General features: G+C 45.3%; 1 protein-coding gene and 1 non-coding gene across 2 annotated transcripts in view; both read left to right on the top strand.

Moving 5' to 3' along the window:
* Positions 1–24,427, top strand: part of LOC120961609 (uncharacterized) — a 273,949-nt gene that overhangs the window by 45,780 nt on the left and 203,742 nt on the right. The window lies entirely within an intron of this gene.
* Positions 4,224–4,297, top strand: Trnan-guu (transfer RNA asparagine (anticodon GUU)). Its single transcript has one exon. It is a non-coding gene; the product is annotated as a tRNA-Asn (tRNA).

The raw sequence follows: 24,427 nt of genomic DNA, 5'->3' as shown, positions 1-24,427 counted from the left end.
CAAACGCTGTTCAGTTGAATCGACCGGGCGCTGCATGAAGGCCCTGTATCGTGTGGCCCGATTGGTGGTGACTTTCGGTTTTGAATAGTATTAGCCCCCCAAAAACAGTGTGACATTGCGCTTTGGTGCACGTGTTTTGGTTGGTGCTGGATAGGGGGTGCTGCTGCTCACCGTTTTGCTCCCTCGGTGTTCGCGTAGCCGCGTGGTTTCGATGAAAAGGAAATTGAAGGAAATGCTTTACAAACAGTGGAAGCTTGTACTGCTGCATGGAAGGGGATGGGGCAGCTGTCTGGATGATGTGGTGTAATTGATATCGTTTAGGTTATGTACTTTCAAGTACAGCAACATGATTGCAGGTGGCATCGTTTGGAAGGCGAAGATGAACTGTCGTTAAGTAGTTTTGCAATTTTGGTGTGCCATTATTTTGAGCAAAGAATCAAAGTATTAATAATATGTCATAAAAGTCAAGCAAAGATAATACATGTTAAAAATCTCATGCCAAATCTCATATGCCAAATTTTACAAGCTTTGAATTATTGGCAATAAAACTAAAGACAAGCAAATCAATTCATGAGCTCCACTTCAGCAGCTCTTTTGCAAAAACAATGTGCAAAACAGCTCCATCCTACACCTTCAACGTATATTTCACACCCAACACTATCCCGCATTCATGATCAACGTGCAACATAGTAGCACGGAGGTGCAGCACAGACTTGCGAACTTTAACGCGTGCGTCGGGCGCCCTCAGCACGCGCCATCCATTCGCTGATCTTGTCGTGGATGCATAAATCAGCGACCGTACACCACGGGGACAAGTAGCAGAAGGCAGGCTGGCGCGTTATCAATGATGTTTCGGATGGGATCGACTAACCAGCCATCTCCTCCCCCCCCCCCAAAGGTGGGTGCGTGTGCGTTCGAACCTTTCCGCTGCCATACGGTGGCAGTTGCAAGCTTACCCTTTGCTGTTGCGCTTGGTCATTCGAAGCTAAGTACCATTAAAATTCACTTTCCGCACCGCATGCATGTGTGTAAAACCTTTCCGGGCTAATGTGTTGCTTTGGATGGTGTGCATAGCAGCAGCAGGCCAAGCGGCGCAGGGTTTGACACTTGGTGGTGGACCTCACGCCCGGCTCTGCTGGACCTCCTCTAACCCACCGTTGGATTTGTTAATTGAATTTAAATATATTCATACGCGGCCAATAAAATTATCTGATTGTTTGGCCACCGGCGCACGGCCTCGGAGGCAGTGAACCGTGCAATGACCGATACCACCATCACCCGGGTCAGCGTGGTGTTTTATGCTCGCCTTTTATTGCCGTTGTTTTCAGTGCAGATGGGTGGAAATAAGGGATGAGCCGGACGTTACGCTTCTAACTGGCTCAGTGAGGATACTTTTGCTGATTCATCACATTGTCACGCGCATCGCACGCGCTCTACCCTAATTTGTGAGCTAATCTTTCCAAAGCAAGGCTTCAATATATCATGACAGCGTTGTTAAAGAGCGGCAGCTGTGTTGGTTTGTCGTAATTAATTATATTATTTATGAATAAAAGCCTTTCCTTGTGAGGGCGAACATTTTCCAAAGCACAACCACGGTCGCGGAACTACTACTATCTCCGGGCTCTGGTGTGTGTGTCAGCGGTCTTAAGCGGTGGCGTTTGCTTCTCCGTTGTCCCATGTCATTGACACGTTCGAAAAGGTGACTATTTATATTTCGCATCCCCGGCTACAGCTGTGGACGATGTGTGCCAGTGTGTCCAGCTACTGGTTCGGTGTATGGTTTATGTTTCGCTTCGTACAATTAAACCAAAAAAGAAAAGAAAAAAATCTCGGCAGCCCCGGAGGTAACGAGCGAACGAAAGACTGATCGCGCCGGGCAAGCGACGAACCCCGGAGGTCGGATCGTCGGCAACATCGTTTTCGGTTCAAGCATATGGTGACCCCGGTTACACGATTTCCATCCGAAGGGTTAAGGCTTTGACAAAGGGGGTGCAGCAACTCTCTTGCGTCCTTCCTGCCACCACTTTTTTGCTACCCACCGAGTGCGTTTTCACCAGACGGGAAGCGAAACGGCGAGGTGTTTATCTGTCCCAATGCAGTCCCGTTTTGTTGTTGTTGCTGTGCTTGGGAGGGCGTTTAGCGGGCGTTTCCTTCTAAGCGGGCGATCTCCACCGGCAGCCACTGTCCGCTTGGTCCGTTCTGCTGCTGCTGCTGCTGCTGCGGCGCTGTTGCTGCGCGGGATGCGATACCGTATTTCCACGAATGGTTAGACACCGTGTGACTTATTTGATTCTAAGGTTATTGGGTGTCGACGAGTGCAGCAGGGACTGGTAGAGATTTTTCTTTCCGCGCGCTCGAAGCATTTTCGCTATTTACGATGTTCGATGCTTCGGTAATATGTGGATGCGGTAGCAAGCAAGCAAGCGAGCAGGATGATGTGCCCAACTGGGAAGATCGCGAACGCGCTCTCGGTAGCTTTCGCTTGCCGCAGCAGTGAAAGTGAATCGTGCATAAATGCATAACTCGCCCAAACTGGGCTATGTATGCTGCGAACTGCGCGCGATTGGCAAAACGGTTGCTTGATAAAGATCAAATCGAGTGCGCGGGAAGGGATTGAGGGGGGACCACCTTTTGTTGGCGTATGAAAAACGCTCGCGGGCGTTTTTTAGGTTGCACACGGTTGCAATTATTCAGGATTTATTCTTTTGATATGTACTGTATTGCTGCGAAACCGGGTGCGATCGTTGGACGATGTTTTACCATACAATTTGGGTGTGCTATATTTCAGTCTGGGTGAACAGCTACGGGTTTAAATCCAGCATTTGCAGTAGTTGTATGAGAATATTCAAACGGAGATATACGAAAGAATGTCTGGTTTAAATTAATGGATCGTGTTGGTTCCTGTTTTGATGGTGTGTGGCGGGTGTGCTGAACACTACCGTTGTGTAATAAATTAATCCTCGAAGACCGCACACCTTTGGTCCCAAACGAACTCTCAGCACAGGGAGACTGGAGTGGAGGAAACCCGTAAAAATACCGTACAGCAGGTTAACACGGCCACATCTGCCTGTGCCGAATGCGTCAACAGCCTGTGTGGCGTCCAGCATCAAGCTGGACATTGGGAATTGAAAACTAATGAGCTCCAGAAGCTCCCCCGATACGTGTGTGTGTGTGTGTGGGGGGGGGGGAACGCTCTTCCTGTATGATTTTCCAAGAAAACTGTTGTCCACTCCATGGTTAATGCGCGTTTGCTACCGAAACACCACTGCTCCCGGGAAGTCGAATGCAAAAGGTATGCCGAAGCCGAATCCATAAAATTCCCCTTGAGCATGCTTTAATCGATCGAATGGAACGTGCGATGCACTGCTTGTGATATTGGCCTCCGGCCCTGACAGGAGGCTTCCATTATCGATCGACGAGCATTAAAGGGCTGCTCGACTGAGGTGGATCTTATTTGTTTGTTTGGTTTGTTTGGCTTTATCGTGAAGAATATTTTCCAAACCCTTTTGGCTTCTGTTGAATGTCATGGAATTGAGTGCAGTGTGCCAGCCATGATGTGTGGAAGATATGTGCGCTTCTTGGAAATATGCAGGGAAAGGGGTTGAGAATAGTTCCCACGAATATGGCTTGTTTTTTTTGGTACCGTTTGCTCGTAAAGATAGGAAAGGTACAGTTTGAAAAAATTGATATCTTGGACAATTTGAGCCAATATTATAAGATTTTGATTCTAGACAATGAGATTTTATATTTTAAAACGATATTATTTTAAAGGTAAGTGTTTGATCCAGCCTAGCTCAAACTAAAGTTATTTGCACATGGAAAAAAATCATTCAATTCAGAAAAAGAAATAAGTATTATTGAAATTTAAAAACTCCAAATTGTGTTGTTTTAAATTAAAGCAATTTTTCAATGGTCTGCATTATTTTACAACTTTTTAGTAAACGATCTGGTATTGTTAACTTTTCAGCTTAAAGGCTAGTAATGAATGAAACAGCGAGAAAATGTAGAAGTATTCAATTGAAACAAAATTATTAAAATAAATATTACTGTGGAATTTGCCATCAACACGAGATTCACATTTTTGCACATCAATTTTCAATCGTTACTGTGTGAAACAAACAAAAATAGATAGCGACGAATTGTGCGCGTAAATTAAAAAATACGCAGCGAATCGCAAGTCGCAGATATCAACAAACCGCGTACGAGTACGTCACAGCATCGTCGCCTTCGTGGCGCAATCGGTTAGCGCGTTCGGCTGTTAACCGAAAGGTTGGTGGTTCGAGTCCACCCGGGGGCGTGGGAAATGGTTTTTTATATTTACTTTGGAATAAAAATACAGTGAAATTATCGTAAATAATAATAGTATCGCCGAATGAAGTAAGACATTTACTAGAATAAAGTGCAGTAGTTCCATCCAGCAGTGTTTCACCAAATTGAGAGCCATATAAAATTACAATACCCGGTTATAACTAGGCAATTATGATGCGATACAAACATTTCGATAGTTTATTCATAAATGTATGCTCCAAAAAGATAAGTACGATCTAAGAAAGTTCGCCCATTGCGGCAAACCGCAGCAACAAACGTGTAGAATCAATTTAACGCTCATAAATAATCACTATTGCTCCGAACCGGCATCGTCGGAGGGGAGGGCGCGGGAGTCAAAATTCAAATTAATATGAATATTTACTTAAACCTGCGCCTGTGTATCGCTTCATCAGCCGGGCGAGGTTCGCCTGTGCGGGGTAGGCTCGTATAACGCTCGCGCAACAAACGGCATAAATCGCCACCGAGCATCGCCCAAGCCGGGTAGCGCACCATCATACCCAGGACCATTGGAAATGCTATTGCAAAGCACTGCACTGAGATCGGGTTTGGGTTTTCCGCGCCGAGTTTTATTTCGCTCTGCCCTGCGGGATCAGCAGCAGCAGCAGCACCGGGTCGACCCGAGTGAAGCTGTTTTCTCACCGTTTCCGATGATTGTTTTCCCCCGTTTTATTTGACATACTATTATTGTTAGTATTTTTGCGCCTTCGCCGCTTATTAATCGATTTCGCTCGATGGCCATCTTAAATGCCAACGATGGCGGGCAGGAGCGAGCGAACGGGGAGTAGAGGGACCCGAATCGTAAAAAAAACTCTCCTCTGCTCCGCGAAAAAGAGGCCCCCATTTGGGAGGGAAGTTTATGTGTTGTGTCGAGCGAGAACGAAGCGTGAGCTGTGTTTGGGGCGGGCAGAGAAAGATCGAGAGTAGAAAACTGATGCTTGAAGTCTGTAAATCATACTTGGGGGGTTTTTTGCCCCCTTTGGCGACACAGTTTTGCTGATTTGCTTTGTGATACAGTGCGGGCGACCCACCGCTGCAGTTCGTCGCTCGGGTATATTGGTGTGTTGAGTATGTTTTTCCTCCCGCTCAGCCCACTGGGATGCATATTGTGTTTCCTTCAGGAGTTGCACTCTGCCGATCGGTACAGTATCGATCATTGGTAGTACCCCACGGTCGTTTGCGGTGCAGCAATTATTGTTTTGTAGAGCCATGAATGGGGTGAAAATTTGGCACAAAAGATCTTCCACGCCTGCTCAAGCTACGATTAGTGATCGCGTGTAGGTGAAGAATAGGTTTTGTAGTTTTTGTTGTATTTTTAGGAATAGAAAACATGCAACTTATGATCATTTTATCGTGCAGTTTCATCTTTAAATATAAAAATTTCTGCAATTCTCCTTTTATATAGCACTGATAGTTCGTAGGCTGAAAATTCAGCCTGTCAGCTGTTTACATTGTATAGCAGTTTTCAAGTAGTTATCAAAGTGAGTATAATATACAGGTGGGCTTATCCCAAGGTGTATGTATTAAGAAGGCTGATTTTTATCGCTTCTGCTTCTGAATGAAGATATTAAGAAGGTTTTGTGTATTCGTCAAGCTCCCAGCAAGCCTGTTTGAGCAAAAGTTCTTATCCGTCCTGTCAAAAAGTGACGTTAAAATTTGGTTATATAAAACATGCTATGAGACCACCTGTACTACATACACTTTCATTCGAGATTCCACCATCAGATCTCTTCAATGCACCTTGGATTGAATAATGACACGACCTTGTTTTGCCATTATTTCGAGCAGGTACTCGAATCTAATTCTAGCTTTGATGCTGAAATAATCTAGACTAGTGATGTGCTGTATGGAGCGCACCCACGGCTCCGATCCGACTCCGACTATTGTTAGTTCGGTTCCGACTCCGGCAAAATGGAACCACTAGATCCGCCCGGAGTCGGAGTCGTTCGGAGTCGTCCGAAGTTGACCGGAGTCGTCCGGAGTCGACGACTCCGAACGACTCCGAACGACTCCGAACGACTCCGAACGACTCCGAACGACTCCGAACGACTCCGAACGACTCCGACTCCGAACGACTCCGGACGACTCCGAACGACTCCGAACGACTCCAAACGACTCCGACTCCGGGCGACTCCGGGCGACTCCGGGCGACTCCGGACGACTCCGAATGACTCCGAACGACTCCGAACGACTCCGAACGACTCCGGGCGACTCCGACTCCGGGCGACTCCGGACGACTCCGAACGACTCCGACGACTCCGAACGACTCTGAACGACTCCGAACGACTCCGGGCGACTCCGACTCCGGGCGACTCCGACTCCGGGCGACTCCGGACACTCCGAACGACTCCGAACGACTCCGAACGACTCCGAACTACTCCGAACGACTCCGGACGACTCCGACTCCGGGCGACTCCGGACGACTCCGGACGACTCCGAACGACTTCGGATGACTCCGGATGACTCCGACTCCGGGCGACTCCGGGCGACTCCGTGCGACTCCGGACGATTCCGAACGACTCCGAATATTGCAGCGCGGACCTACCTTCCGGAGTCGATTCCGAATTTATCGGAGTCGGATCGAAGTCGACTCCGGATTTTTGCCAACTTTTCCCATCACTAATCTAGACTGAAAATCGCAGACTTATTTTGTGTGTGGATTTGTATGGAGTGTTGACATGATTTCAGCCTCCAACTTGTCAAATTTTATATTAAAAAGCTGACTAGAATCGTGAAGAGCCCCAATCTTAGAAAAAAGTTCAGTGATTTTCAATGCTCCAACTTTGTTCCAAATTATTATTATTATTATTATTTATTTAATCTTCAACGGGCCGTATGGCCTAATTGCATTATGCATTATTAACCATGAATCTTGAATTAAAAAAAGTTGATTCAATTTAAAATCTCACTCGATCTCTAATCACAGCTTATAAGGAATTTTCCTAAACCAATATCTTCCAGCACAACCCATCAAATGTACACGTGTGTCTGTGAAGGAGAACCCTTATGAACCAAGCAATAAAAAAAGGGAACCAACCGCGTCTCGAGTCGTGATCGGCGTGAAATAGAAATCCACACGTCGTCAAACCATCAATACGATCGTTCCCGGGCTCTGCTCGACGAGTGTAGCCGGCACAGTGCCATTACGCGCCTGCTTTTTGTAGAACGAATGTGTTTGTCTTACGCGGTTTTTATTTATTTGCAAGCGATCGAAAGGAATTCGTCTCCCCCGCTCGGGCTGCTATAGATCATACGTACTCCGCGGGTACTTAACTGTCAACTGGCACTGGCCGTGGAAGGAAAAATTCCGTTCCAATGCTTCATCTCTGATGGTTTTTTTGTTTCTGCCCGATTGCACCATTGAAGCTTGGCTTGGCGGATTGCGGTTGTAAAAAGTGGGGTGTTTCGATGGCCAATCGTGCAGTGAAAACGCCGCGCAGTTTTTGTTCTTGCCAGGGCGTTAAGTGGATTTAGGTGTTATAAAAACATTTAACAGCAACGCACAGCAGGAGGAGTTGGTCGGCTAGCTGGTGTTTGTGATAATTATGCAATTCCAGCAAGACACGCAGCGAAACCGACGGCATCATATTTTCTCATTTATGAGAACATGGTTTGAGCAATTGAGCAGGGAGGGAAGTTGTCATTTTCCAATCGAATCTTTCACACTTCAACTCGGACGGACGGGTGGGATTATTTTGTCTCTGCTTCCTGTCCAGCAAAAAAAAGAGGATTGGGAAAACGGGACAGAGTTTTCAAGATGACCCTTTCAAAACTGACCCTATTTCCGGTGCTTCAAAACCAACCAAAAGAACCCCTGCCCAACTTTTGACGCTCTCCAGAGTCCAGCGTCCACTTGCCGCACTTGAAGAGAACTCTCCCTGGAGCCTGATTAGCGTGTCACATTCGCTTGTGCGGCACTTTCTCGACGCCTTTCGGTGTGTCCTACCTTCCTTGCTTGCTCGTGCCCACTCGTGTGCTTGGTGCACAGGAAATGTTGAAAACTGCGATTGCGAGAGATCCATGTTGTGCTTGTCCAAACATGGCCCTGATTCATCGATTTATTGCTACATGCAGCAGAATGCACTTGAAACCCTTGCGCGGCGGCGTTGGCCGTTGATGGAGTGATCGGCCAGTTCTTCTCCGGGCATCTCTCCCTCAAGATGATGAGCTCGGCTTGATGGATATGGTATGGGAATGGACTAGCGAGAAAGAGCCATTGGATACCCGCTGTGTGGGAAACATCGGAAAGTAAAACCGCCGTCGTCGTCGTCGCCGGCCGCCGCCGCCGCCGCCGCCGCTGCCGCACGCCCACCCAAAACGAAATCGAAAATCGAGCCCCAAAGTAAGCATTGATCAGGGAAGAGGTGCAGCCGTACCGTTTTTCGGTTTTATTATCGGTTCAATCATTTCACGCGTGGCCCTGGGTGGTGTCCCTTTCATTTCTTCCTCCGCAGCTCGTTCAATGTCAACGAACCCTTTGGCAGATTTGGGGGAGAAGGGAGGGAGGGTTGGCGATATCTTGGGTGGAATCTTTTTCTGGATGATGGTGGGAGTGTTGTCGCGTTGGGCGATCGCGTGCAAAACTCTCGTGACTGGGTCAATGGGTAATCGTGTGCCGGTCGGGAACAATGCACCGCTTTTAACACGTTTTGTGTGGTGGCCGTGGTGGTGGTGGTGACGAAGAAGAAGAAGAAGAAGAAGGATTAGGAAAAACAAACAACACAAAAAGGGACACTATTCACTATTCGGAATTGGAATTTTCGTGCCAGTGGGCGCATTCTATTTAACATTCAAGCCGCGATGCATTAGTTGAGTTGGCGATCATCCTTCCGCTCTCCGTGCCGTCACCAGTTGCAATCTCGTGTGGCTGTTTTTTGCGGAATGGTGAAATTGTTACAATTCGTGCAATTGCCTCTTTTGGAAGGGGGGGGGGGGGGGGGAACGCGCGATATCACACACCTGTGGGAAGGAAGGGTGCGATTTTTTTTTCTACCGATTTGTCGATAATCGTGGGCGATGAAAAAGTTAATTCAAATCGATGTCACACTGGGGTGTGCTTTTTTTTTTTTTTGGGGCAGTGTTTTGCCATTGGAAGGGGAAAGTTTGTTTTTTTTTGTAGAAAGGAAAAATATCTGCCGATGAAAGCGAGAGGAAGAGCGTTAAAGTATTAAAGCGGAAAGCTTACTCGATCAGGAAATAGAGGATTGATATTCCTTTCATATCTTGCTGATAGGCTTGGAAAGATTGTCTGGAACGTTCTGTGGGTCGAAAATGATATTTTTGAGTCAATTATTGAAAGTAATTTTTACAGTAAATGTACCTACAGTAATATAATTGGCAATGATGCTTAAAGTTTTTAATTTGGCTTGGTTTAGTTCCGTTCCAAAGCCGATATTGTTTGTACAGTTTTGTAATGTAAGTGATGTGAAATATTTTAACAATGTTTATCTTATTTGAAACGGTTTTAATGAGTATTTCATTATTATAAGATATTTATAACCAGTTAATTGATGTGTGATTAGGTGTGCAGACATAAAACAGGACATTTCACATCCTAGTAGGTCTTAATGGTGATACTACAATCCTTATACTGTAATCTAAAAACTGATTTACATTTTTAACACTGATTTTGAGGTTAATAATTCTCATATTGGGATTACGTAATAAATGGATGGCCCCTTAGTTTCTTGCAATTTATTGTATAAAAAAATATGTTGGTAAGGCACACTTGATGGATAGACCCGTGGTTTCTCATAATTTGACATACAATATTTTTGTGTACCTTTATTCTTAGACAAGCCCTTAGATTTTTCATAATTATTATGAGGAAAATTTGTTTGATTTAAATTTCAACACTGTTTTTAAGGTTAAAAATTAAAAAAATCTTCAATGTTAAAATTAAGGTTAAAAATCTCGGAGTTACGTAATTGATGGATAGCCCCTTAGTTTCTTCTAATTTATCGTTTGAAAATTATGTTGATGTTGTATAATTGATGGATGGAGCCCTCAGTTTCTCGTAATTTGTAATATAAAACATATTAAGCGTAGCGTCATTCATGGATAATCCCTTAAATTCTTCTTTATTATCGTATGGATAATATGTTTGTGCGGTATTGCTGCTACCATCACTATTGGTTTCATGTACTAACCCTACTTAGATACATAAATTAAGTGCAAAATAGACCAAGTCCGTCGACAAACTCAGAAATAGTTCACTTTTCAAATATGTCTCAACCTGTACACCCACAGAAATTCTTTCGCCAGCCGACTCGTGTCTCTCAACCCGAAGGGTTACCCATTCTAATGCGAAAGCAAAACAGGTATCTAATCAAACGTATCATGCATGGTCCCCTTCGCCACCCTTCGTTACTCGGTTCGGCTGTCAGCGCGATCATGTACGCGCATGACATGTGCATACCATTATGCTGTCCACTGTCTTTGCAACATGCACACACACACGCGCGCGCCCGTGCACCGGTTGGACAGTAGCCCGTGAGCCGGCCGGTTTTCACCACCTCACCCCGTGCAGGAAGGCGCGAAGGCTGTATATCATACACAGCGCGCCAAAAAAAAAAAAAGAAGCAAGAAACCCCGCAGCAACAATTCGAACCGGGTTGATCTTGACCCATAATCACGCGGAATGGGCCTGCCTGTCGGCTAGTTAGTGCCCCGCCCACTGGCCCACACTCTATATACGGGCACAAACTGCGTGTTGAGGAAGGCAGTTGGGGGCAGCAACTGCACCAATTTGGACGAAAACCGCCTGCGCGCCGGCTGCTGCTGGCTGCAACCTGCTGCAGGATTGCCCTTTTTTGGAGCAGGATTCGGGACGGGATGAGTATGTTCCGGCCAAGTACGAACGGCTCAATTGCAGTCGTGTAATTGATACAGTTCCGCATGCAAAATGCTGGTTGGTGGGGTATATTTGTGTCATGTGTTTTGGTGAAGGTTTTTTTTTTGTGCGTGTTGTTCCACCTTCTCCCAGCACCAGCCGACGGTTCCTTAAACGGGTGCTGCTTTCTTTCCGCGTTGCCGTCGCAACCGCGACGGATGTTCTTGGTGTGCCGGTACGACAACGCTGTTGTGATGTGGCCGTGGTGAGTTTATAATGAGTGCGTACCACTGAGTGCATTTACACCACGGCATGTCCGTCGTTGGTTGCATCCCTCGGGGGAGATTGTAACGAGAAAATCCCCTTTTTTTCGTGATTTCGATTTCACTTTGTCTGTAGTCGCCGCCGTGGCCGTGGGTTTTGGGGCGATGATTTTTATTGTAATTTAATTGTGAACCTGCTGCTGCTACGTGTTCTACGTGACCAGATGGAACTGGGCCTTCTTTTTTGTACAGTGCAATGCTGCTATAGTTTTTACATGCACTTTCTGTTTTTTGTGATTTTTAGGTCCATGACCCACCAGCAAGCAGAGACGCTTTTGGGTTTCGGACGTTCGGGGTGTTACTTTTAGCATCCGCTACCGAAAGCAGGGCGGTTTGTTTTAAGGTTGCATCCGATGTGTATATGTGTGTGTAAGGTTTTACGTTTGCAACTGTCGGCTTACCCAAGGTGACGAATGGTTAATAGCGAAAGTGTTGAGTCAATTATGGCAGATCCATAATTCTGTTTTCGTCGTCCCGCCGCCCGTGTGTGTAACTTTCGAACGAAAGCGAAACCGTTCCGTTTTTGGGCGATCGTTCGCAAGATTTGGGCGGTTCGGTTTCGATCGATGGTGCGCGAGAAAGTGAAAAGAAGGATGCTGAGCTCTGGTGAGTTTGAATTCCCTGAAGTTCGACCGACCGGTAAATAATTATTAGCAACACAAGAAGGAAAGCTCTAAACACCTACAGCCACTAGACGAGGCTCGATGCAGCCAATGCCATACCAATTTAGCATCTACGATAGCAGGGGGTTGATTGTTTTTGCTTGCTTTATCACAATCGGGTTTGCCTCAACTGCACTTCACTCTCACTCGCCGGCCTGCGTGCGCCTGCCAGCCAGGTCCAGAGGGATACGGATACGGTCTCCCAAAGGAATCGAACCGAATGTGTAGCTGGCGATTTATGCGATGCGAGAGTGTGTGTTGGCTTGTTGTTTTACATTTTGCTGCTACATACATCTGATCGACCGGTTATGTTGTGCTGCAAACTGTATGTGTGTGTCATGGTATCATTTTTTTCCTCTGTAGCCGCGAAAAGGGCTGAAAAATCACTTGATCGTCGATTGCGTCGAACTGAACGATCGCCGCCACCGTCGCGCGATTTCTGGTTGTCGTCGCCCCGTGGCCCAGCGGGAGAACACTTTTCCTTCCCTGTTTCGTTTCCCTTTTTCCACATACACTCACACAACGGTTCGACATTCTTGCTGCTGCATTGGCAGATCTGGTCGATCGAGATCGAGATCGAGCAATGTCCAAGTACAACGCTCGTGCCATCGGTCGACCACAGTGGCGCGTGTGTGTTTTTTTTTCGTTTGTTAGTTCGTGGGAGTATTAAATGACCCTTTCTGGCTGGTCTTTCGGTGGGCCCATGATGACAAGTGGTAGCAGCAGCGTTCGGTGCCGTGTGTTTCCCCATTTGCCTGCACAGTGGTACGGCATTCCTAGAGCGGGGCTGTGGTCGCTATGCTGCTGCTGCTGCTGGGGCTGTTGCAAAATCAATTTATCGACATGTCGGCAAGGTTCGCGTCAGGTTGATGTGGTTGGCATGTGCACACGCGCGTCTGCAAAGCGTATGACACGTACGCACGGTGGTCACGACGGTGGTGGGTGGTGCGTCGGAGGGGTGAGGAGAGCTGTACTACATGAGGTGAAAATAGGGGTTTTTGCTGCGGTTCTAATTTGTGGGAAGGATACACGGTTTGTAAATATTTTTGAGTGAATGGAAAGATGAAGTGTAGCATGGTGTTTTGAGTGTGGCAAAATTAGAATGGATCACAGGAAAGCTCTAGTGTTGGGTTTCAGTAATCTTTCGTTGAAATTCATTTATACCTCTTGTCTTCAGTGATTAGTGACTCAAATTTGGAATCGACTCTTCAAAGATTAATGTATCTTCAAAGGTCCAGGAATCTCCAAAGATTCATGTATCTCCAAAGATTATTTAATTTCCAAGGATTTTTGAATCTCTAAAGATTAATTAATCTCCAAAGATTCATAAATCTTCAAAGATTCATAAATCTATACAATTTCTTTTGAATCTCCAGCAATGAGAGATATGATTCTCGGATTGAATCTCTAAAGATTCGTGAACCTCCAAAAATTCCTTCCGCCTATACAGGCTTTCGAGACTTGTTTAGTATCACGCAGCTAGATAATCAACTTTGCTACGTAAGGACGGGTACGAGTGTTCATATCAGTCTTGAACTCACGACGGACATGACCACTGCTGTACGGGACCGTCCCAGAATATGAATGTATCTTATACGGTTCATCATTCTATATAGATCTATGAAACTTAATAGAGTCATGAATCCCTTTAGCTGTTATTATGCATCTCTAGTCTCTGAAGATCTCTGATGATCTTCAGAAATTAATAAATCCACAGAGAATCGGAGAATCAAGAATTATCAGAATTATTTTAGAATTATGAATCTAAGGAGATTAATGCATCCTCAACATTGAGATTGAAATTAATTAATTCATTTCAAAGATTCGTTCAGATTCATGACACTGAATGAGAGTTCCTCGTCTCCAGTTTATAAGTTTTAAAGGACGGGTAACATTGTCCGTACTCGCTAGTGTAATGTCGATTTTCATTAGCGCATCTGGCGACGGCTGACCGAAGCATTTTGCCAAACAATTTGGAGCCGCTTCAATAAATATGTTATTTTTCCATGTTTTTTACTTTTACTGGACTGGAAAAGCATTGTAATTGATAGGTGAAGTATTTCAGCCATTTACGCATCAAAAACCGGTGAAAAACTACTTAAATTCGAGATCCGGTAGCCCATTCCCTCGATGACAAAAAAAAAAAGCTTCCACCAGCTGCCGGCAGATGCGCTTGTGAAAATCAAAACTACACTAGCGAGTACGGACAATGAATGTCCCCCGGCCTTTAGATAATTGTATTGTGTATTATTAAATTGGTGTTAAATTTTGGTTTTCTTTTTATAATATTTTTCATTTTACCTTTCCTATTACATCTTTTTATCTTTTAACGTGTGTTGTTTATTAGACTGAAAAATATTGAATATTGTCTTTAATTTGGAACCAAGAGCAGCAAAAAAGCATGAACATAAACATGAGTTTCGAAAAATCTACATCAGTAGAGCGTTATTTGCATCATTCTCGAGACATTCCATTTTCGCTTCTTCAGATTCCTTTCCTGATCATCTGATGATCAACACTTCCTGTATCTAACCCATACCATTCAGCCCCAAAAACCGTTACAAACCGTGAGATCGTCGAACGGTGGACGAAATCGCGTACATCTGAGACGAATACAGCATCCGCCTGTAGGTCGCCGTCCCGTTTGCCAACCCAGTCGCCCAACGCCAATCAACCGGCCAATCGTCGAACCGTGTACACTTGCTCCTAAAAACAGTGCCAAGTTTTGGGTCCATTCTCTTGCTTTTTTTTCCTGTGCCGTGAAATACTTTGGTTTTGTTTATCATCCGCCGAGGCTGCGGCGAGCCCCTCGCACGCCCGTCGGCGGCCATAATGAAAGAAAGTGCAAGCCGACAAAACACGAGCTCGCGCTGCTGAACTCATGCAAAAATGCAAATTAAATTAGTAAACGTGAAGCTAATTTTTCCCCGGCGACCCAAAACTTCGAGCACCCGCTCGATTAACAGACGCCATGTGCCGATTTCGGTGTTGCATAAGATGCGAGATGCGATGCGAATATTCGGCGAGAAGCAGTGCACTGGGGCAGCGTGGGCGCGAGGGTGGCGTGTATCCATAATACTTGCCTCCGCTATGCTGGCTCGGGATTTTTCCCATCCATCTCGAGCAGCCCTTTTTGGCTGTCCCCCCCCCCCCCCTCCTTCTCCCCCGGTGTATAACGGTGCAGAGTGCAGATGCAACACGCGCCACGACGATGATGGTAGAAGAAATTGGGCCTCCCGGTGGTCGGTTTGGATGCTGGAATGGCTGCTGCTGCTGTTGTGTCATACCGAGGACAAGACAAAATTCAGATTTGTTGTATAAATTTCGCCGCTACATCGGTTCGCCCGCTACAATCGGCAGGAGCAGCCGGAGGGAGAAAGCGCAAGAGATTGCACTTTATTTGACTGGTGCGAAATTTCCATCACATTCACACACGGTCCCGCACAACACGTACATTACGAAATCCGCAAATCGAGCGGATTGAATCTGGATCGGGTGTCGTTTTGGATTATTTTCTTTACTGTTTTTTTTGCGCTCGAGTTTGGCGTTTCCGTTCGATTGCCCTCCGGGTTTGTGGAGTAGAAGAGAGCATCGAAAGCGGAATCGACATTTCGAGCATGTTGTTCCAGCAGCCGCATGCATGCGGTTGGGATGGGTGCTGGCTTGAAAAATGTTGCGATTCCCGTAATCTTCCGGTTGGGTTGTTGTATTTTGCGGCCTCGCGACGACCGTATTTCCCGTTTGGTCTTGCAGCCGTTACAGAACCGCCTGATCAACCGCAGTGCTGTTGATCATCAACCATTAAAATTGTGTATTTGTATCTGGGCGTGTGTGTGTGTGTGTGTGTGTATTTGCTCACATTTTGGGCCCCGGGATGTAGAGAGGAAACCCTTTATTTGGTGCCAAAAAGGGCAGTCCCGGGGTTTTGCTGGGGCTGCAATTTGCAATTCGGACGCAAACGTGTGTGCGTCGCCCGGGTTGTTGTTGATTTTATTGCCTTTTAATGATAAGGCGGTGTTTGTTTTGGTTTCCTCTTGGCTTCATTTTTTTTTCTCTTGTGGGAAGGTTTTACGGCCCCCCGGGACATTCGGTGGGTCGATGCTCCGGTGTGAGATGGATTGTGTTTTATTGTGTCAACGGTAGAAGGTCGCGCCGCCGTTGCTGTGACTCTTACTCAATATTTGGGGTCGATTTGAGCGAGTGAAAAAATTCACACTTTTTGTGTAATGATGGCGACGAACCTCTCCCCCGGTGCTGTGGCTTGGGCTGGCCACTGTAATCAGTGTATGATAATTTTGAAGTGACGCTCGGGAGACACCTTTTAGACGGATGATGATGTAATTAGAATGCCGATCGTTGAATGATTCAATCAAGATTGGTAGGTCTTAATTAGGCTTTGGATATTAGGCTGCGGCTGTTTTTTTTTCTTAAGAAGGTTCGAAAAACAATTAAGCAATTTGGGAGGGAATATAGAGGTTAATTGGGGCTTTCAGCGGGTTTCACATGACACTGCAAAGTTATCGGAACAAGTATCATCAATAGTGCTATTTGCAGATAGGAGATTGAAATCATAGTTAAATGTTCCGCTACATTTAAATGCCTACTAAGCGACGAACTGATCAAGTTTTTTTTTTAAATATTTGTATTCAAAATTTTTGATGCTCTTACAAACAAAAATCATAATTTTATACAGGGTTTTCCAGGTGTTCTCATAGTTGTCGGGAACTTACTTGATTCTTATTGGAAGTGAACTTCATATGTTGGAAATTGGACTCTACGTTGGAAATTGGTTGGAATCAAATAAAAGGGTGCTATAGAATCCAATTCACATTACATTAAGATTATTTCGCGTATGAAAGAGTCAATAAAGTGTCCCACAGCTATGAGAACTCATGAAAAGCCCTGTAATACTAGATAATGTCTATCAACATTTAAAAATATTCCCAAGGCTTAAACAATGTGATTTATGTGTTTGCACACCATAATTTCCATCATCCCCGTGGATCATCATCCTTAATTGAGCACATTTCCCAACGTAGTGTATCTTTGGGTTGAACAAAAACAGAAAATCTCACTTCCCGTCAAAACAAACATCAAATTAAAAGAAGAAAAAAAGCATAAATCTTTCACCCGGTCGGTGCGAAATTATTATCGCTGTATAAATAGAAAAAAAAAACAAACCGCAGCCAACGGTCCTTTAACGCGCACGGAAATCGACCTGTTTGCGGTCGGGTGTCCTAATCAAATAAAAAAAAACATCAACACACCCTGCCTTCCGTTTGCTATTCATTCGCACGTGACCACAACTTCTCAATTCCTCCGGGAGACAGTGTTTTGCAGAGTTCCTTCCCCGCGCGCGCAAAGAGTTAAATAACTCGCCCGCCCGTGAAGTGAGCGTAAAGTTAATAAGCGGTCCCATTGTGTATGCTAGGGGTGACAACCGTGACCGAAATGCAACGCGCTGAAATCCCTTTTTGTGTGTGTGTGTAAACCCCTGTAAAGCACACGCAGGATGCGCCCAAACCGCGCACTGTGCAGCTTCGGTTGTGCAATTAACACAGACCCCTTTAGCGGTGCAATATGTGAAAGAGTGTCTTCTTCGTGCAGTTTTTCCCCCTTTTCACAAATGAATGGCAGCATCTTACGCGTTGAGATTTTGGGAAAATGCGTGCGCAAATACAGTGCAAACAAACAAAAAAAAAAAGGTCATAAATTGTCATTCTGAAGGAAAATGAATGAAATTGAACAACCGGCACGGTGCGAGGGAAAATCTCGTCGCTTGTTTGTAATTGTTTGTTTACACATTGCGATTGAACATGGCAGTGGCGCGTGCGTTTCGGTTTTGGGATGGGAAATGCCTCCGTTTAATGTCGTTAGTTGCCACCGGTTTATGCGCGTGGAGTTTTTTTTTGTCCAACTTCTTCTGTTCACTCTTCTCCTCTTTCGAAACCAAATCACGGCACCGCGGGTGAATGTGCACCAAAAGGGCAATAAATATTATTTTGTGAGAGGTTAATCGACTGCGTGCACGTGGCCATATTTGGCTCCGAAGGCAAAGCAAGAAGCGGCAGCACTTGCATGGTAAATTTATTGAGAGTCGTTGGGTTTGTGTCTGTGCGCGAAGCATAACCAACTCCAACTATGCATGTGAATGCTCCGCGTTTGATGCTTCTTCTGGCTCTTAGCACTTAGCACAAGGGGGAAGCAGACAGGTCAGAACCCTCGTCCCGGCACATAAACATAAACCTTAATGGTACTAAAGCACTCCACGTCCCGTGCGCAATTGGTGGGAGCTTTGGGGGCTGGCGTTATTATTATTACGTACCCACTGCCGGGCCAAGCCTTTCGACATCTCGTCCTCGCGTCCCTCTAGACCTGTGTGTGCAATATTGGTGCAACGAAAAGAGGGTTGTTCGCGCACTAGGGGGGAAGACGACATAAAACACCATCACCCTATACCAGCAGCGGGACCTCTTGAGAGATGTGATCTTCCGTGCGCCGTTTTGTAGGATCTGGTGCCTTTTTTTTCTTTTTCTTCATGCACAGTCTAGCTTCGGCACGCGGCCTATCACAAAGCAACGATCTACGAGCTCTAACTATCGCGAGGCTCTAATCAGGGATCCATAATGCCTTTCCACCCATCAAGTCCCCGTTCGCTCGCGCAAAGCTTCGAAGTTGCGTTCTTTAGTCGAGAAGAGCGACAGACAGTCTTGGGAGCAGCAGATCGGAAGGGATTTGATGTGGAAAGGAGCATCATTACGATCGTTGATAAGATGATTTACCGTATGTAAGGGGCTCCGTTGGAAGATGACGATGGTGTGGTGTGTATTGGCTTCTGCTGAGGTTTTGTTGTCACTCTTCCCTGGAGCTGCTGATGTGTGTGTGTGTGTGTGTGTGTTTCTCCGGCAAAAGGAGTTCTCTTTCCCGCAGGTCCTCCTGCAGGAACTGCCGTGTATGTGCTTTATTGCATCTGTTTCCCAAGTTCCTCGTGTTTTATGTTCCCCTCTTTCTGCCTCGCTTCCTCGCGTCGTAAATGATCCATCTAGCAAGGCGTACGTTAAATTGCTTAATTAATTGCAACGGTTTCCGTCGGTCGCGAGAAGATTTGATTAACGTTTGAAGCGTCCCATGCAGCAGCGTGTGGTGTAGATTAATTGATGAGTGGTGCATATCAGGCGACACGTATGCTTAAGTCGTGTACGTGTGTGTGTGTGGGGAGAAAAACCATGAATGGGTTGGCTGATTTTTCATTCCCCTGAATGAAGGGAAATGTGAAATTAAGACGTACTTAGAATCGTATAATCATTCCCCGCTATGGTGCGCCAATTAAAGGTTTCTTGTTTTGTTATCTTAAGTGTTGAGGAATTGAGATAAGATTGTGATGAGTTTGCGGGACGTGATTGAAGAATGAGGTTAGAGCAATGAAAGGCTTTTCAATGGAGGTAAATTAGATTGTTGGAATTAAATCTTATGCGTTTTCAAACCTTCGTTTTTAGACTTCAAACAAATGGAAAACTGTATTCATGTACATGGAAGGCATAAAGAATCCGAATAACTTAAAATATCCTTTCTGAATAACTAAAGAATACATGAAGTACATCAGATAAAGGCAAGACACACTGAAACAGTAAGAATATACTCCAAAAATGAGAACAAATGATGCGAAAACAAAAAAGATCGATGAAAGCTTAAAAGATCATGTAAATCACTTGAAAACTCCGATATGCACTCAATCATGTTTCAGTAAATTAGTCTCATTGACAGTTTACCGATCACTCCAGCGAGCGATATGCTGCTGACGCATGCGTTGACACACATTTCACCCACCGGGCCCTTCTCTTTTTCCCTTCGCTAAGGATGCGCAAAGTGAAGGTGGAACCTTGGCTCGGTTTTGCGCCAGTTCAAGAGCATTCCAAGTGAAAAGTGAAATGGGGTAGCGTTGTATTCCCAGCGCATCCTCATGGGTGCAATTTTCTCCCGGCCAAAGGTTAATGCTACCTGTTGGAAATCGGGCCACAGTTCCAAGTGGACGCGATCGATTGTTTGCCGATTGAAATGAGTTCCGCATGTGGTACACTTCATCAAACAACTCATGCAGTTTAATTTGACGAACCTATGCTCTGCTCTGTTCGAAACCTCAACAGAAAGGCCTAATTTGACACGGTGCACACATACATGATTTTCGTACGCGTGCGCCCACCCAAACAGTCCAAAACGCAACCCCGCGGGGGAAAATGGAGTGCTGACCGACCGCGTTCCGATGGTCATGGCGCGGCGCGTGAGACTTCAAGGCTAAACATGTCAAATTAGGAACGCTCTCTTCCGGCCCGACCCCGGTCAGCGCAACTCTAACCACCAAACGAGGCAATGTCACCGTCTCCGGATGGGCAACGCTGAGTGTGGGCAGCTGCCCCGGCCCAAAATGTGTAGCAAATGCGAGAGAGATGCGCGTTGTAGCGATCGTTAAGTGTTTATAGTGCGGGAGATGCCAAATCAAATCAATACACTACGAGGCAGAGCGGTGCGGAGGTACACAAAATCAATCGCCCATATGCTGGGCGTCGTCCTCCTCCCGCACAACCCCATACGCTCCAATGCTCTCTGCACCGTTATGCCTTATGTGGTGCTGCGGTGGTTGGTTCCAATTGAAAGTAAACTTTGAACTATTTGCTGACCCACTTTTCGGCTGAGCCGGGGAGAGGCATAAACAAATAGGAAAACCCGGCGATCGTCTCGGTGGACTTTTGTGTCAGAATGCATTGTTATTGCTCCAGCGGTGCTGGTTTTGTTGGGGGCTGTTGTGCTGGAGCGGTCGGTGGGGCCGTGGCCGCTCAACACTCACGACACACGCCGGCGCCGACGGCGTGCGCGCGCACCGCGAATGTGACAGTAGTAAGCGCGTTCCGAAATCCGTGTGACCCGTGCCACTCACTTTCGGGTCTCGCGCACCCTTCTCGCCCTGATGAACTAGTTGGTTCTTAGGGGGAGACACTACCACCACCGGCCCACCGAGAGGAGGGCACGAAGCGGGCGACAGTTCTTTCGAAGGGTTTCGCCACCCACATGCACGGGCGGCTAAATCACGGCAGTTCCCTTCCGTCCACGACCGTTATAAATCAGTGCAACGAGCTGCTGAAAGCGAACGGGCTGACTGCGTTGGGAAATTTTTGAGGACCATTTTTAGATGAATTGATTGGTTTTTGGTTTATGGGCTTTTTTGTTTGTTGTTGAGCGGGATGACTGGTCCCCTCGGTCTGTGAAACACGGGCAGAGTTGGGAAATGCTGTACACCGGAGTTGCTGTTTGGAAGTTCTGGGCAGTGTGGCAGTGCGTCGATCATGTCACGTCGTTTGCTGATGGCTTTGATTGCGTGTAATTATGGGCAAGGTTGTAGATGGGCATGGGCTTTAATGTTAATATGATTTTTGACAGGCTCAATTGATGGTTTCGAAATTTGGTTAGCTAAGGAGACACCCCAACATATCCAAATTATTAACAATCCTGAATAAAGATTCATGGTAATGAATCGCAATGTCGAATCTAATGTTGAAGTTGTAAATGGACTATAATATTCAGGTAATGATGTAGAAATGTGAAAGAATTCTAGAAGTTGTCTTATGCTGAAGAATTGTAAAATGTACATTGAACATTCAATTCTATTCAAGACAATTCAATAACAAGAACACAAGAGCTCAATAGTGAACTTTTCTATATAAAGAATCTAAAACAATGCATCAACTCGACAAAGAGGTGTCTCGATTGAAAGAATAGAAAAGGTTTGATATTCATTAAGTTCCTAAAAATTCAGTTTAAATAATTTGAATTGGTTTCTTTTGTGCGTTTATTGAGAGCCTATGTTAATTGATATTGTTGATTAGTGAAATTATTATAAATTATTTAATTTCATCGATCGATTTGATGTCTGTATTTCTGATTTTGAACCTTAAGGTGAAGATTTCGCCGGAGTCGAAATCGGACTAACAGCCGAACTCGGATTGGAGTCGTGGATGATCCAGAGAGTATATCATATATTCAGTGATAATTCAAACGACGTTGAAGCTCAGTATAGCGAACAGTTGTAATTGATTTTAACCCTTGTTCCAACTATTTTCATTTCTTGTTGAGTATTTTCTTCGCCCGATTGATGCCCTAACCACTCACTATTTCGAATGGCTCTCAGACAATCGCACAAATATACTCTACGGGTGATCTTATAAATTTTCATTTTTGGTACAATTTCTACAACACCTCCCCTGCGGTGCGAACGAAACTTTAATTAGAAACGGAGAAATGCTAGAAAACTCACGCTAGATGCGGGCAGCATTGGTGTCAAAGAATTGTACAAGAAAAAAAAACAAAAACTTGTAAAAAACACACACATAAATGCAACTTTCAATCTCACTCAACAAACGTACACGTCGCTCTCCGCTCGTTCCTGCTGGGCCTGGGAGACCACCAGCCGCCATCGCTGGACCGATATCTTCGATCGGTTTCCAATTTCTTGTCACATAAATTTATTGACACACTTATAAAACTGTCCAACATCAATTAAGCCAAATGGAGTGGTTTTATTGATGTACAACTTTCCGATTCCCGGCAACTGGTAAAGGCTACGAACCGGGCACTGGGTACAAGAGATATTTGGCTGCACGCAGGAGGAGAAGGGCGCATTTCGGTTCGAGTTTCAGAGTGCGCTTCCTTCCTTTCTGTTGGCAGCCTGGGAGCTCGGTGGGTGGTGACACGTGTATATTTTTTTGCGTGTAACGGCTTCCTAACTGGAGGGAGGGTGATTTATGAAAACGGCAGGCGCCTCAATGCGCCCATGGTAGTGTGTGGCACCGGGGTTTTAATGCGTGTTTTTCAATTAATTCATTTTTCTTCCCGGCCTTTTTTTATTTCCCTCCCATCCCCAATGTTACATACATTGATGGATGCTGTGTCTGTGGAGAGCTCCCTATCTTGCGTGAAAATCTTGCCGCTCTAAAGCGTGACTGGAGGAAACAAGAGAAGATAATGAAGCGATTAGCATCGCGAAGATAATTCGTCTTGGGGCGTTATGGATGAGATTGATTAGCCAGTGCAGTGCCCACTGGTGCCCAGGGTGTGTCAGTTTGCTTGCACTGGTCTTTGAGTTTTAAAGCGTTGAAAGTTTGAGATTGAACATTGATTTTAATAGCGAAAACTGTGTCTTTTTTATGCCAGTTTGAATTGATGCAGGTTTGATTGGAGTAGCCTGCAGGTCAAATTTCATTGTCTAAAGTTGCTTCCATAGAGACATTGGCCGCATGAGATCTCTAAGATCTTAATTCAATTCAATGCTAAGATACATGCAGTAGTATATCAGAAATTTGACATTTTTTGGTTTTATGTTGTTCTTTAGACATGGGTTGGCTCATTTTGTGAATATGTATGCAATCAACTTCCTAAAACCATGTTGCAAATGTTATGTTTATATGGTACAGCTTTCTTTGTCCAAGTCTTCTTAAAAATTAAAGATAAAGCACGACTGCGTGTTTGAATTCGTATATCCTTAATTACACCAATTTGTATTAAGCAGATGTGTAAGTAACGTTCGTTCGGAAATAAACATTATCAAAAAGGGCCGCCAACAGTTGGATCGATACATCGAACCTCATCGTCCCAGAGGAGTGGCGCAAACCGATCGGCTGATCGTCCGGATCGTTTTCTGCGCAGGAAAAAGGGGCCTGAGCAATCTCCAATTCATTCGCCAACCAACAGCAGGAGGTGCCAGGCAACCGCGAGACGACTCGTAACTTATTGGCGATGGTACCACTGATTTTTTATTACGAAATTACATTCTTTTAATTTCTCGCATCTCGTGTTTCGCGCGAAGTACCAACGAGTAAATCAGACCTGGTACGTTTCTTTTTTTTCGGTTGGGTGAAAGGTTAAGAAATCACCCCAAATCAGATTACCATTATGCTCATGAGTGCGCAAACTCAACCCCGTGTGCCGTTGTACTGCAGCTGCATTTTGTCTGGGTAGCGAGCGAGAAGAAATCGATCCCGGTCAGCTATAATTTAGCATGCGCAATCCCATTAATGATGGTGTGTAGCGGTGTGGTGATACGAATAAAATTCACAGTAAATAAGAAATGGGCCATTTTTGTACGGTGTTTTTGTAGGCTTGTTTTTTGTTGTTGCCAAAATTATGTTTTACCGGACATTTCCTTTTTATCTTTTTGCAACGGAAAGTTGATCAGGTTACGGCAGACAGGACTTGCGCACACGTGACTTGTAAGGCAAATCCTTGGAAAAAGAAAT

The sequence above is a fragment of the Anopheles coluzzii genome, chromosome 2, assembly GCF_943734685.1.
Source record: "Anopheles coluzzii chromosome 2, AcolN3, whole genome shotgun sequence".
Taxonomy (NCBI): Eukaryota; Metazoa; Arthropoda; class Insecta; order Diptera; family Culicidae; genus Anopheles; species Anopheles coluzzii.
This window is presented reverse-complemented; position numbering and strand designations above follow the sequence as displayed.